The sequence below is a fragment of the Dendrobates tinctorius genome, unplaced genomic scaffold (assembly GCF_039654945.1).
Source record: "Dendrobates tinctorius isolate UK_male_01 unplaced genomic scaffold, ASM3965494v1 ptg000129l, whole genome shotgun sequence".
Taxonomy (NCBI): domain Eukaryota; kingdom Metazoa; phylum Chordata; class Amphibia; order Anura; family Dendrobatidae; genus Dendrobates; species Dendrobates tinctorius.
The window spans coordinates 22,161,403-22,175,156 of record NW_027361797.1 but is presented as its reverse complement, the minus strand read 5'-3'; the positions used below and the strand labels follow the sequence as shown (position 1 = coordinate 22,175,156).

Here is a 13,754-nt window from a genome sequence, read left to right as displayed (position 1 = left end):
AGAAGGGAAGGGCACGTTTGACTTTTTCAACCTAAAATTGGCTGAAATTGAGATCGGACGCCATGTTCCGTTTGCAGAGCCTATGCTGTGCCTAAACAGTGGAAACCCCCCACAAGTGATCCCATTTTGGAAATGTCCCCCTAAGGAACTCATCTAGATGTGTGGTGAGCACTTTGAAACCCCCAAGGGCTTCACGGAAGTTTATAACACCCGGGCGTAAAAATAAAAAATCATATTTTTTCCACAAACACGATCGTTTAGTCACCAATTTGGTATTTTCCCAAGGGTATCAGGAGAAATTGGACCCCAAAAGTTGTTGTCCAATTTGTCCTGAGTGCGCTGATACCCCATATGTGGGGGAGAAACACTGTTTGGGCACACGGCAGGGCTCGAAAGGGAAGCAATGACGTTTTGGAATGCAGACTTTGATTGAATGGTCTGCGGGCGTCATGTTCCGTTTGCAGAGCCCCTGATGTACCTAAACAGTAGAAACCCCCCAGAAGTGACCCCATTTTGGAAACTAGATCCCCTAAGGAACTTATCTAGATGTGTGGTGAGCACTTTGAACTCCCAAGTGTTTCACTAAAGATTATAATGCCCAGGCGTGAAAATATAAAATCCTATTTTGTTTCCACATAAATTATTTTTAGTCCCCAATTTTTAATTTTCCCAAGAGTAACAGGAGAAATTGGACCCCCAAAGACGTTGTCCAATTTGACCTGAGTACGCTGGTACACATGTGGGAAAAAACTGTTTAGGCACATGTCGGGGCTCGAAAGGGAAGTAGTGACGTTTTGGAATGCAGAATTTGATGGGTCTGCTGGCGTCATGTTCCGTTTGCAGAGCCCCTGATGTGCCTAAACAGGAGAAAAACCCACATGAGACATCATTTTGTATACTGGACCCCCAAAGAACAAATCTAGATGTGCCCCCAACTACACTAATGTAAATTAGTAGTGCATGGAGGTGTACAATTTGAAGCAATCCTTCATACACAGGCCAGGTTTTTCGGGGCAGGTGTCGCACCGGTAAATGGTGTCCTTGCGTATTCCCTTTTTGTAACACACTCGGCACCTTTTTTGCGGCTTACCTTTTCAACCAGTTGGCGGGACCACCCCCGGAAAATGCTGACCTGGTACGATACGAGCACCTTCAGTTCTGGAAGTACTGGCACTCGCTCCTTCCTGAGCGCCAAACATCAGGGCCTTAACCACTACCTCCTGGAAATGAAGGTACGACGTATTGGTGGGGTGTGCACATTGTGACAGCAGGAATGCGTTGAGCATTGCCATTTGTACGATGTGCGCGGCCAGCTTTTTGTACCACGCCCTTGCCTTTCTGAGAGCATTGTACGGTTGGAGGTATTGATCGGAGAGATCAACGCCCCCCATGTTTTTGTTGTACCCCACTACACAGGTTGGTTTTCTGACCTGTGTGGAGGTACCCCGTACAGTGCAGAGGGTGCTGCCATCACCGTGTATGGTGGTCAAGAGATGGACATCCCTCTTGTCCTTGTACTTGACCACCAGCAGGTGGTCGCTACATTGGGCTCTGCTCTCACCTTTTCTGAGCATCTGCCCAAGTAGCGTCTTCGGAAGGCCTCTCTGATTTTTGCGGACAGTACCGTATGCTGCGGTACCTCGCGCAGAGAGGGATTTGTAGAGTGGGATGCTGGTATAAAAGTTATCAGTGTAGAGGTGATAACCTTTATCCAGCAGTGGGTGAATTAAATCCCACACAATTTTCCCACTCACTCCCAGGACAGGGGGACACTCAGGGGGTTCAGTCCTGGTGTCCTTTCCTTCGTAGACTCTAAACCTGTGAGTGTACCCTGAGGTACTCTCACAAAGTTTGTAGAGTTTGATTCCGTCCCTGGCCCTCTTACTGGGCAGGTATTGACGGAATCCGAGCCTTCCCTTGAAATGGACCAAGGACTCATCCACGCTGATGATCCTTTGGGGCACGTACACTTCAGCAAACTTTTTGTTGAAGTGTTCAATGACCGGCCGAACTTTGAACAGACGGTCAAAGTTGGGGTCATCTCGTGCGGGACACAGTGCATTATCGGTATAATGCAGAAACTTGTGGATGGCCTCAAAACGCGTCCGGACCATGACCGAATATCCGGCTTCTTCAGTATCCCCATGTGGAGGACCAGGCCCCAAAACTGCATCATTTCAACTGCGTCCACAGGAGACCAGTTGGAATATGTTGAAATCGGGTTTTCCGCCAAAAATTGACGAGCGTACAAATTAGTTTGCCCCACCATGAGGTTAACAAAATCCTCAGAGAAAAAAAAGACTTTGAAAAAGTTTTTCTGTGAGGCCGGTGGTGTCAAACTTGATTCCTGATTCTGCCACAAAATCAGGAATCAGTGGCTCGTAATTTTCGGGGGGGGGGGCGAAGTCCATACAGGGTCTACTGAATCAGCTTCGGGCATGGTGGGCACTGCCTCATCTTCTGTCCTGGAGCGTCTGCGTGGCGGTTCCGCAGGACCCGAGGAGGAAGATGAGGAGGGGGAAGAGGATGAAGAATCCGAAAAATAAAGAAAAGTCGGATCGTCATCCTCGCTATCAGTGTCGGAGGCAAGGTAAGAATATGCCTCCTCCATTGAATAGCGCTGTTGGGACGAACGCGATGGGCGGGACATTTTTTGTGAAAGTGATGCTTGGGTGTACTTTATTTACAACTATGTGTAGGTGTGGGGGGCTAGTGATTGGTGCACACTATCCTGTAAAGAAAAAGCTAAAAGGAAATGGGGAGAAAAATAAATGTGAAAGGAAAAGTCTAAAACAGCAGGCCCTAGCTCTGATAAGTGAACGGCGTCACTTATCAAAGTTCAGTGGCGGCTGCTGGGTGTGCGTAAAGGTGTGGTGCAAGGGGGGCTGAAAACAAGGAAATCAGCAGGCACAAGCTCTGATAAGTGAACTGTCACTTATCACAGTTTGGCGGCTGTGCGATGCGAATAAGGCGTTGGCGCTAAGGCTAGTTTCACACTTGCTTTTTTTTGCAGCGCGTTTTTCCCGCAAAAAAACGCATTAAAAAAACGCATACAAATGCATACAAACGCTGCGTTTTTTTCAAGCATTTCTATGCGCATGCAGGAAAAAAACGCAGCGTTTTTGTGCGTTTGTATGCGTTTTTTGTGCGTTTGCGTTTTTTTTACAGATTTTGGAAAAACCCCACAAAAAAGAAAAAACAACCATTCAACAACACACAAGACCAATGGGACTTCATTGTGGGTGTGGTATGTTAATATATAGACCCTGTCTACAGTATTCTTCACATTTGCTTGATTCTTCTCGTGACCATGGATCTGCGCTGGAAGAGTTTTCACTTCAACTTGGATTTGGACATCGCGATGGCTCAGGCGTATGCAGTTGCTTGCCATGAACAAAGGAAGAGAGAGAGGCAGCGAAGACGGCGGCGTATGTGGATACATCCGATTGTTGAACTCCGGGAGAGCCGTGGGGCATACCACACCCTCTACAGCGAGCTCCAGTCAAACCCGGAGAAATTTACAGATTATATCCGGATGTCCCACGAAAGTTTCATGGATTTGCTTGCTCGTGTACAACAATCCATCCGGAGACAGGACACACAGCTCCGTCGTGCGATTCCTCCTGAGGAACGGCTACTGGTGACATTACGGTATGTTTTAAAAACCAAGGGGTGCGGTCTGATGTTTTTTTTTTAAATTTAGTATTCAAAACCTTGGGTAATTAGTTTTCGTGAATGTACTAATATTTTATTTTATAGTTTTTTAAAATAATATACATAAATATTAATTTTACTTCTTTGTCTGTTCACAGATTCCTGGCGACTGGAGAAACCCTATCTTCACTACACTTCCAGTACCGTATTGGAATCTCTACCTTGTCTGGAATTGTTGCTGACACCTGCCGGGCTCTCTGGAATGTTCTTTGTCCAGAATTTATGCCCCTGCCCACCGCTGAAAAGTGGATGGAAATTGCTGACAAATTCTGGACAGTATGCAATTTTCCCAACTGTTTGGGAGCTGTTGATGGTAAACACATACGGATCATCAAACCCCAAAGAACGGGATCTGAGTACTATAATTACAAAAAGTACTTTTCAATAGTACTCATGGCGATTGCGGATGCCGGATGTATGTTTGTAGCAGTGGACATTGGAGCATTTGGCCGTGGTAATGACTCACAGGCTTTTAAAAACTCAGACATGGGCGGGCCGGAGGTTGTATGGCAACCAATTTAATTTCCCTATGCCACGGCCTCTTCCTCACACCGAAGCTCCGCCACTGCCCTTTGTAATGGTTGGCGATGAGGCTTTTCAAATGTGCGGAAACTTACTGAAACCCTACTCCAGCCGGGACTTGGACCACACCAAAAAAATATTTAATTACAGGCTGACCAGGGCCAGAAGAACTGTCGAGTGTGCTTTTGGGATTCTTGTCTCCAGATGGCGAATTCTGGGCACGGCCATTAATCTTAAACTTGAAACAGTCGATGAGGTGGTGAAGGCCTGTGTGGTTCTACATAACTTTGTGTTGGCTAAAGAGCACCCGACCTTTGAACTGGACGATGATGCTCCTAACCCATTGCCTGAATTCACTCAGCACACTCTCAGGTCATCCGTTGAAGTTGGCCAAATGAGGGACCAATTTGCGGCCTACTTTATTTCTGATGTAGGACGGGTGCACTGGCAAGATGAAATGGTGTAATGTTTTTGTTTGTTTATGGTAATAAAAAACCTTATTTGATACCATTACTGAGTGCACTATATTTTTTAAACTCCAATTAAATAAAAATATATTGGAACGAGCAAAGCTGCAGGCCATGAATCAGGAAACCAATTTTTTTCAAGAGAAAATTGTGCAACTAGTTGAAAAAAAAGTATGTGATTTTCTCAAAACACAACCCTCAAAACCCAACCCCAATGAAAGTCCATGGGGAATACAAGTCAGCATTGAGTGGATGAATGTAATCTGCTCCATTCCAACTTACAAGTTATTACACTAGGCCTTGGAATGACTATACTAGGCCGTGGTATTTCAAATATGAGTATAGTAGGCCTTGGGCCTACTAGTATAGTCATATGTGAAATACCACGGCCTAGTATAGTCATACCAAGGCCTACTCGATTTTTGCCAACTAGGATCTTGTTTCACGAAAAACAAACTGTTGAAACTTGACAAGTTTCAACAGTTTGTTTTTCATGAAACCAGATTCTAGTTGGTAAAACTTATTACACTAGGCCTTGTAATGACTACACTAGGCCGTGGTAGTTCAAATATGAGTATAGTAGGCCTTGGGGCTAGTAGTATAGTAATATGTGAAATACCACGGCCTAGTATAGTCATACCAAGGCCTACTGTAATAACTCGATTTTTAACAACTAGCATCTTGTTTCACAAAAAACAAACTGGTGAAACTAGAACGAAACTTATTTTTTAGACAAGTTTCAACAGTTTGTTTTTCATGAAACCAGATTCGAGTTGGTAAAACTAGAGTTATTACACTAGGCCTTGGAATGACTACACTAGGCCGTGGTATTTCAAATATGAGTATAGTAGGCCTTGGGGCTAGTAGTATAGTAATATGTGAAATACCACGGCCTAGTATAGTAATACCAAGGCCTACTCGATTTTTACCAACTAGGATCTTGTTTCACGAAAAACAAACTGGTGAAACTTGACAAGTTTCAACAGTTTGTTTTTCATGAAACCAGATTCTAGTTGGTAAAACTTATTACACTAGGCCTTGTAATGACTACACTAGGCCGTGGTATTTCAAATATGAGTATAGTAGGCCTTGGGGCTAGTAGTATAGTAATATGTGAAATACCACGGCCTAGTATAGTCATACCAAGGCCTACTGTAATAACTCGATTTTTAACAACTAGCATCTTGTTTCACAAAAAACAAACTGGTGAAACTAGAAAGAAACTTATTTTTAAGACAAGTTTCAACAGTTTGTTTTTCATGAAACCAGATCCAAGTTGGTAAAACTCGAGTTATTACACTAGGCCTTGGTATGACTATACTAGTCCGTGTTATTTCACATATGACTATACTAGGCCTTGGGTTGGTTTTTAACATGTATTTACCCATCAGTGTGTGTGAGCGGCGCAAACAACATTAATGAAACTTTGTAATGGTGAACCACAAATGTAAATTTATTTTTAATCACAAAAATAAACCAAAAAATTATTTTTTCCGGCGTTTGGGGGCAGATGGTTTCAATTTGGGGGTGTGCAGGGAATATGCAACACTTGCAGTTGAAGACGGTGTTTGAGGGGAAGGGGCAACAATACTTGTGGGGGAAGGTAGTCCAGTTAAGGGAATTAAACTAGGAACACTTGGAGGAGAGGAAATCTGTTCAGGTACATTAGTTGTAATGGCATGTCGCCGTAGGCTTGTGTGCCTGGACCGACTTTGGCCCAATGCCCGCCTTGATAGATTTCGCCTTGAACTAGGGGCAAATATTGAATGTAGGCCCCCCGTCTGCTGGTGTGGCTGCTGCTGCTGCTGAGGTGGCTGCTGCTGCTGCTGAGGTGGCGGCTGCTGCTGAGGTGGCTGCTGCTGCTGCTGAGGTGGCTGCTGCTGCTGCTGAGGTGGCTGCTGCTGCTGCGGTGGTTGCTGCTGCTGCTGAGGTGGCTGCTGCTGCTGCTGAGGTGGCTGCTGCTGCTGCTGAGGTGGCTGCTGCTGCTGCTGAGGTGGCTGCTGCTGCTCTTCGTTGTCAGTGCTCGTCCTTGCAGGAGGACTGGTGGCGGCAGTGATGGTCCAGGTTTGCAGAGTGGTGGTGGCAGGGCTACTACATGTTGTTGTAGCGGCAGGGCTGTTCCATGTTTGCCTAGTGGTGGCTGAGCTCCACGCATGCATGGGAGTGGCGGTGGTGCTCCAGACAGGAGCAGCGCTTGCCATGGTGGTGTCGGTGAAGTGACCAGCTGCACTCAGACTTGTGGTGGTGTAACGGTGGGTGTCCTGGCTTTGAATAGAGGTGTCCGTGCAGTGGTATGCAGCACAAGTCGGTAGTGAGGTGAAGCGAGTCAATGGTGGCACAGGTGGAAATGACACCACTGACTGCTGACCGTACCGATTATGCTGCATAGCCTGCAAGAAAGCATTGTTGCAGGCCTGCAGCACATTCAGCTGTTGCTCAGGACTAAGGTGTTCCGCCATGCCCTTTTCAATCTTACTAAAAAAATGGTGTGCTGGTCTGTTGAGGTCGGCCTCCAGACGGTCAAGGCGCTGTTCTACAGAATTGAAGCGGTGTTCAAAGTGGTTAAAACCACGTTCCATGAGTGCAAAACCGCTTTCAACTCTGTCGGACAGTGACTTGAGGCTGGAATTAAAGGCCTCGCTCAAATGCATAAACTCGGGCAAGACATTCCGGTCCAAGGCCCTCTGCCGCTGGCGGGTAGTGCCCGCATAACCAGTGGCAGAGACCTGGGACAGGGGAACACCTGATGGCCCAGCTTCCTGGTCACCAGCTGTGTGTGTGGTTGACCTGCAAGGTGCTTCCTGGCTGTCGGATGGCTGGGACGGGTCAGAGGACGTCCGAGGAAGGACCGCTCCAGGGCCAGGTTGCAGGGTGCTGCTCCAGGTGCTGTGGAAGAAAGGAAAATCATTACTACCATGCCTTTACAAGAAGCATCAGCTGTGGATTAGAAAAACACAGATTAATAAAAATAAAACCCCAAAATTTATAATACTTACGATCTCGTGGGATCCGTTCTTAGGAACTGCAACGCGTGATAGTGACGGTATCTAGTTCTGGTCCTTGACGCAGATCCACTGCGAACCTGGCCCTCAGCACGAACATCACTGTTGAAGCGGTCCTTGATCGAACGCCAACGTGTTCGGACTTTGTCCACTGTTGTTAAAAAAAAAAAAACAGTGCCGTCAAGGACAACAGTCAATGCGGCACAATATAGCAATACAATACTCAAAGCAGTCACTGTAGACCCCGATGACACTGTTGGGTTTCCTGCTAGAATACACCTAGCACGAAACCCAACAGTGCCGTCAAGGACAACAGTCACTGCGGCACAATGTAGCAATACAATACTCAAAGCAGTCACTGTAGACCCCGATGACACTGTTGGGTTTCCTGCTAGAATACACCTAGCACGAAACCCAACAGTGCCGTCAAGGACAACAGTCACTGCGGCACAATGTAGCAATACAATACTCAAAGCAGTCACTGTAGACCCCGATGACACTGTTGGGTTTCCTGCTAGAATACACCTAGCACGAAACCCAACAGTGCCGTCAAGGACAACAGTCACTGCGGCACAATGTAGCAATACAATACTCAAAGCAGTCACTGTAGACCCCGATGACACTGTTGGGTTTCCTGCTAGAATACACCTAGCACGAAACCCAACAGTGCCGTCAAGGACAACAGTCACTGCGGCACAATGTAGCAATACAATACTCAAAGCAGTCACTGTAGACCCCGATGACACTGTTGGGTTTCCTGCTAGAATACACCTAGCACGAAACCCAACAGTGCCGTCAAGGACAACAGTCACTGCGGCACAATGTAGCAATACAATACTCAAAGCAGTCACTGTAGACCCCGATGACATTGTTGGGTTTCCTGCTAGAATACACCTAGCACGAAACCCAACAGTGCCGTCAAGGACAACAGTCACTGCGGCACAATGTAGCAATACAATACTCAAAGCAGTCACTGTAGACCCCGATGACACTGTTGGGTTTCCTGCTAGAATATGCCTAGCACGAAACCCAACAGTGCCGTCAAGGACAACAGTCACTGCGGCACAATACAGAGCAGGGAAATACTCACTAAACGCCTTTTTGGAGGATGCTGTGGCGCTGTCCCAGCCATCCATCAACGCTGCGGCCACCTCATTCCATAGCCGCCGGGTCACCACAATGTCCTTGTGCAGCCGGTCACGGCTGTCCCACAACGGCGAACGCTCCTGGACCAGGCTGATGAGCTGCTCATTATCCAGGTAGACGTCTTCATCCCGTTGTGGAACCTAGACAAAACACATTCATTAGAATAATCAAATTTAAATTGAATAAAAAGTTACAAAAAAAGAAACATAAAAAAGAGTAAAAATAGAAGATAAAAAATAAAGAACATTACAAATCATTTGATACATACATTCCGTATCACCACCGGGACTTGGCTTCGCTGCTCCTGCTCTTCGCCCTCACTAGTCCCGTCCGCAGAAGATGATGATGACGATGTCTTAAAAAAGTTGAAAAAAACGTAAGAGATTTGGAGAAGCAGCAGATATACTTACCAGATGCACGAAAATAATCACCTCACGGTCTGCTTGCGCCAATTCCTGCCGCGATGGGGAATACTCGGATTCTGAAGACATACTGCATTTAAAAATAATAAAAATCATTAGTACATACATAATTTAAAAGGACAGGCATATAATGTAATATACTCACATTCTTCGCTGATAGAAGATGGGTTCCTTGTTGACTGTCTGCTCTCCAATCTGTCAGTGTAGTAGTGGCAGAGTTTTGGCAGGCACCTCCTTTATATAGACTTTTTTTTTTTGACTTTAGAAGATTATAACTAGTACAACAAGTGGACACCACCAAAAAAACGCAGCGCTAAAAAAACGCTTACATGCGCATGCCAGTGCGCACGTATGCGCATCCATAGGCTATAATGGCCATTTTTAGCGCAAAACGTGCGCATACGTGCGCATGCGCTTTTTTGCAGGGCCAAAAAATGCAACATGCTGCGTCTGGAAAATACAAACGCACACCCCAAAAAAACGCAGCGCATGAAAATTGCATACGTGCGCATGCCAGCGCGCAGGTATGCGCACCCATGTTAAATATAGGGGAAAAAACGCATGCGCACGTATGCGTTTTTTTCCAGCGCAAAAAAACGCAAATGTGAAACCAGCCTAAGGGGGCTGCTAAATGTGCGCACAGAGGCGGCGCAAAGGGGGATGGAGGGGGTAAAAAGTGGGAAGGGGGGATGAAGAGAGATCGGACAGGTATCAGGGATTAGCACTTACACTTGTAGTTAGGTGGCGCAAAGAGGAGGTGAAAAAAAGGAAATCAGCAGGCACAAGCTTTGATAAGTGAACTATGTCACTTATCACAGTTTGGCGGCTGTGGGATGCGAATATGGAGTGGCGCAAAGGGGGCTGCTAAATGTGTGCACAGAGGCGACGCAAAGGGAGATTGAGGGGGTAAAAAGGGGGAAGGGTGGGGATGAAGAGAGATCAGACAGGGATTAGCACTTAGGCCTCTTTCACACTTCAGTTTTTTACAATCAGTCACAATCCGCCAGGTTTTGAAAAAAACGGATCCTCAATTTTCTTTTTAGGATCCGTTTTTTTTCCCCATTGACTTCCATTACTGGCGGATTGTGACGGATTGCCGTCCGTTGCATCCGGTTTTTTTTTGCGGATCCGCCAAAAGTTGCTGTCCGTCACCATCCTCAAAGATTTTTTTTCTGGCGGATCCTCCAGACACTAATTTAACCCGAAATTCTTTCTGGGTGCCGGACAAAAAAAAACTCCCTCTCCCGGCCAGCGGTTCCTTTAAATTTCCTCATTTTCAGGATCCGTCTGAGAATGGATCCGCTTGTCTGCCTTTTTGGCGGATTTGAACTGATGCAAAAAACTGAAGTGTGAAAGAGGCCTTATGATGCAAAAAACTGAAGTGTGAAAGAGGCCTTATGCTTGTAGTCAGGTGGCGCAAAGAGGGGGTGAAAAAAAAAAAAGGAAATCAGCAAGCACAAGCTATGATAAGTGAACTATGTCAACTTATCAAAGTTTGGCGGCTGTAGGATGCGAATACGGAGCTGGCGCAAAGGGGGCTTAGGGAAAAAAAGCAAGCACGAGTGTTGATTGGTGAACTGCGTCACCAATCAACGCTCGGCGGCTGCTAAATGTGCGCACGGAGGTGGCGCAAAGGAGGGGTGGAGGGGGGTTAAAAGAGCGGGAAGGGGGATTGGGGGGGATGAAGCTAGTTTGGGGGTGAAGCTAGATTGGGCAGGGATCGGGGATCAGGCAATACTTACAGTTGTAGGGTTTTCTTCTTTCTTTAGCAGGTATTGCTAAACTGCTGCTGTGGCACCACAATACCCAGCACACCAGGAGATCCAGACGTATGACCGCTCTCTAGGGAATCTTCAGCTAGTGTGAGGACCCCCCGGCAGAGCTGTCATACAGGTCACAGGCAGGTCAGGGGCAGGTCACAGAGCGGTCACATCGCTGATGTGACCTGCCATTGGTGGGATCGAATGATAATATCGATCCACCAATCCCTGTACTGCCTGGTGACCATGGCAACCACCTAGGATCGGAGCTCGCAGCTCAGATTCAAAGGCAGGTCATGCCCAGGTCATCAGGAGGGCACAGAGCGGTCACAGAGTGACTGCTGCTGTGCCCTGTGGTTGGCGCGATTGCCGATCTAATCGATCGCGCCAACCAGGTCCTGCAGGCCCTACTGGGCCTGTATCAGGTCCCTGCCTAGGATCGGTGCTAATACAGCACCGATACTGGCAGGGTTGAGCGGCGCTATAGCGCCGCTCTGCCCTGCGATTGCCGCGATCGATGTGATCGCGCCAATCCGGGGGGGTTTTGCCGGTGCCTAGCGTTACAAGTAATCGGATCCAGGATCGAGTACATCGGTACTCGATCCCAGCCTAGCACATCATTGTTTCAGCTGCGCCGATTGGCTGAAACAATGAGAAGCGCTGTGATTGGCTGTTTCGATTTCAACAATTTCAACAGCCAATCACAGCGATCGGGAGGAAGGGAGGGCGGCGACAGACCCCTGGACGTCGGAAATTTAATGCCATCATCGCGACTGAAGTCACGATGTCGCATTAAATGCCATGACGTACTATCCCGTCCCTGGTAATTAAGTCCCAGGGCACATGGACGGGATAGTACGTCTCATGGCAGAAAGGGGTTAAACAAAAAAATTGGATCTATTCTAAAGTAAAAATTTTTTAAACATTCCAAATAATCCTGTAAAGCACCTGAAGGATCAATAAACTTCTTGAATGTGGTTTTGAGCACCTTGAGGGGTGCAGTTTTTAGAATGGTGTCACTTTTGGGTATTTTCTATCATATAGACCCCTCAAAGTGGCTTCAAATGTGATGTAGACAGTCCCAAAAAAAAAAATGGTGTAAAAATGAGAAATCGCTGTTCAACTTTTAACCCTTATAACTTCCTAAGAAAAAAATTTTGGTTCCAAAATTGTGCTGATGTAAAGTAAACATGTGGGAAATGTTACTTAAGTATTTTATGTGACATATCTCTGATTTAAGGTCATGAAAACTCAAAGTTGGAAAATTGCAAAATTTTCAAAATTTTTGCCAAATTTCGTTTTTTTTCCATAAATAAATGCAAGTAATGTCAAAGAAATTTTACCACTATCGTGAAGTACAATATATCGCAAGAAAACTGTCAGAATCACCGGGATCCATGGAAGCATTCCAGAGTTATTACCTCATAAAGGGATAGTGGTCAATTTTAAAAATTGGCCTGGTCATTAACATGCAAACCACCCTTGGGGGTAAAGGGGTTAAAACCCCCCCCAAAATGTCTTGGTGTCCCTCTATAATTAATAACCAGCAAAGGCTATGCAGACAGCTGCGAGCTGATATTAATAGCCTAGGAAGGGGCCATGGATACTGACCACCCCGGCTAAAAACATCAGCTCTCAGCAAACCCATTACTAACCTTGGGGCTTGATGTCACCTGATGATATCGTCAACCCCCCCAACTATTACCCCACTTGCCACCGCTACAGGGCAAGTGGGAAGAGCGAGGTTAAGTGCCACAATCGGTGCATCTTAGAGATGCGCCTTTTCTGAGGCGGCTGAGAGCTGATGTTTTTAGCCGGGGGGGGGGCAGTATCCATGGCCACTTCCTAGGCTATTAATGTCAGCCCGCAGATGTCTGCATAACCTTGATGTTTTATCTTATGTTTTTTGTTGAAAGGTGGTCGTTTTTCAGCCTTCCTTACCTCGGCCATGTCCCTGAGTATGGCACACCTTGAGCTTTTTGATACTCCAGTAACGTTGCAGCTCTGAAATATGGCAAAACTGGTGGCAAATGGCATTTTGGCAGCTTCACCCTTGATTTTCCTCAATTTATGGGCAGTTATTTTGCGCCTTTTTTTTTATCAGCACACATCTTGCGACCCTGTTGGATATTTGCCATGAAACGCTTGATTGTTCGGTGATCACGCTTCAAAAGTTTAGCAATTTCAAGACTGCTGCATCCCTCTGCAAGACATCTCACAATTTTTGACTTTTCAGAGTCCGTCAAATCTCTCTCCTGACCCATTTTGCCAAAGGAAAGGAAGTTGCCTAATAGTTAAGCACACCTTAGAAAGAGTTTTGTTGTCATTAGACCACACCCCTCCTCATTACAGAGATGCAAATCATTGGCTTTCAAGCCTATACAGCTTGCAGTAGGACAACATGTATAAAAAGGATGATGTGATCAAAATACTCATTTGCCTAATAATTCTGCACCCAGTGTATATGTATATATCCTATTCTAACTTGTCAGTATTTTACTGTATGCGGCACATGAATTGACGGCATTTCAAAGGACACCGGTGCGTATACATCGGACAGCACTCGCATGGTCTGTGTGGTGTCCGATGTTTTCTCGCACCCATAGGCTTGCACTGGCGAGGCTCGGCCGATATATGCATAAAATCGCGGCATGCTGTGATTTTACACGCACGTAGAATACACCCGAGAAAAAATACTTTGATGTGAGCTGCCCCATAGAT

At 46.2% G+C, this 13,754-nt stretch overlaps 1 long non-coding RNA gene across 1 annotated transcript in view; it reads left to right on the top strand.

Moving 5' to 3' along the window:
• Positions 1-13,754, top strand: part of LOC141047657 (uncharacterized) — a 36,839-nt gene that overhangs the window by 18,535 nt on the left and 4,550 nt on the right. The gene's annotated exons all lie outside the window — the stretch shown is intronic.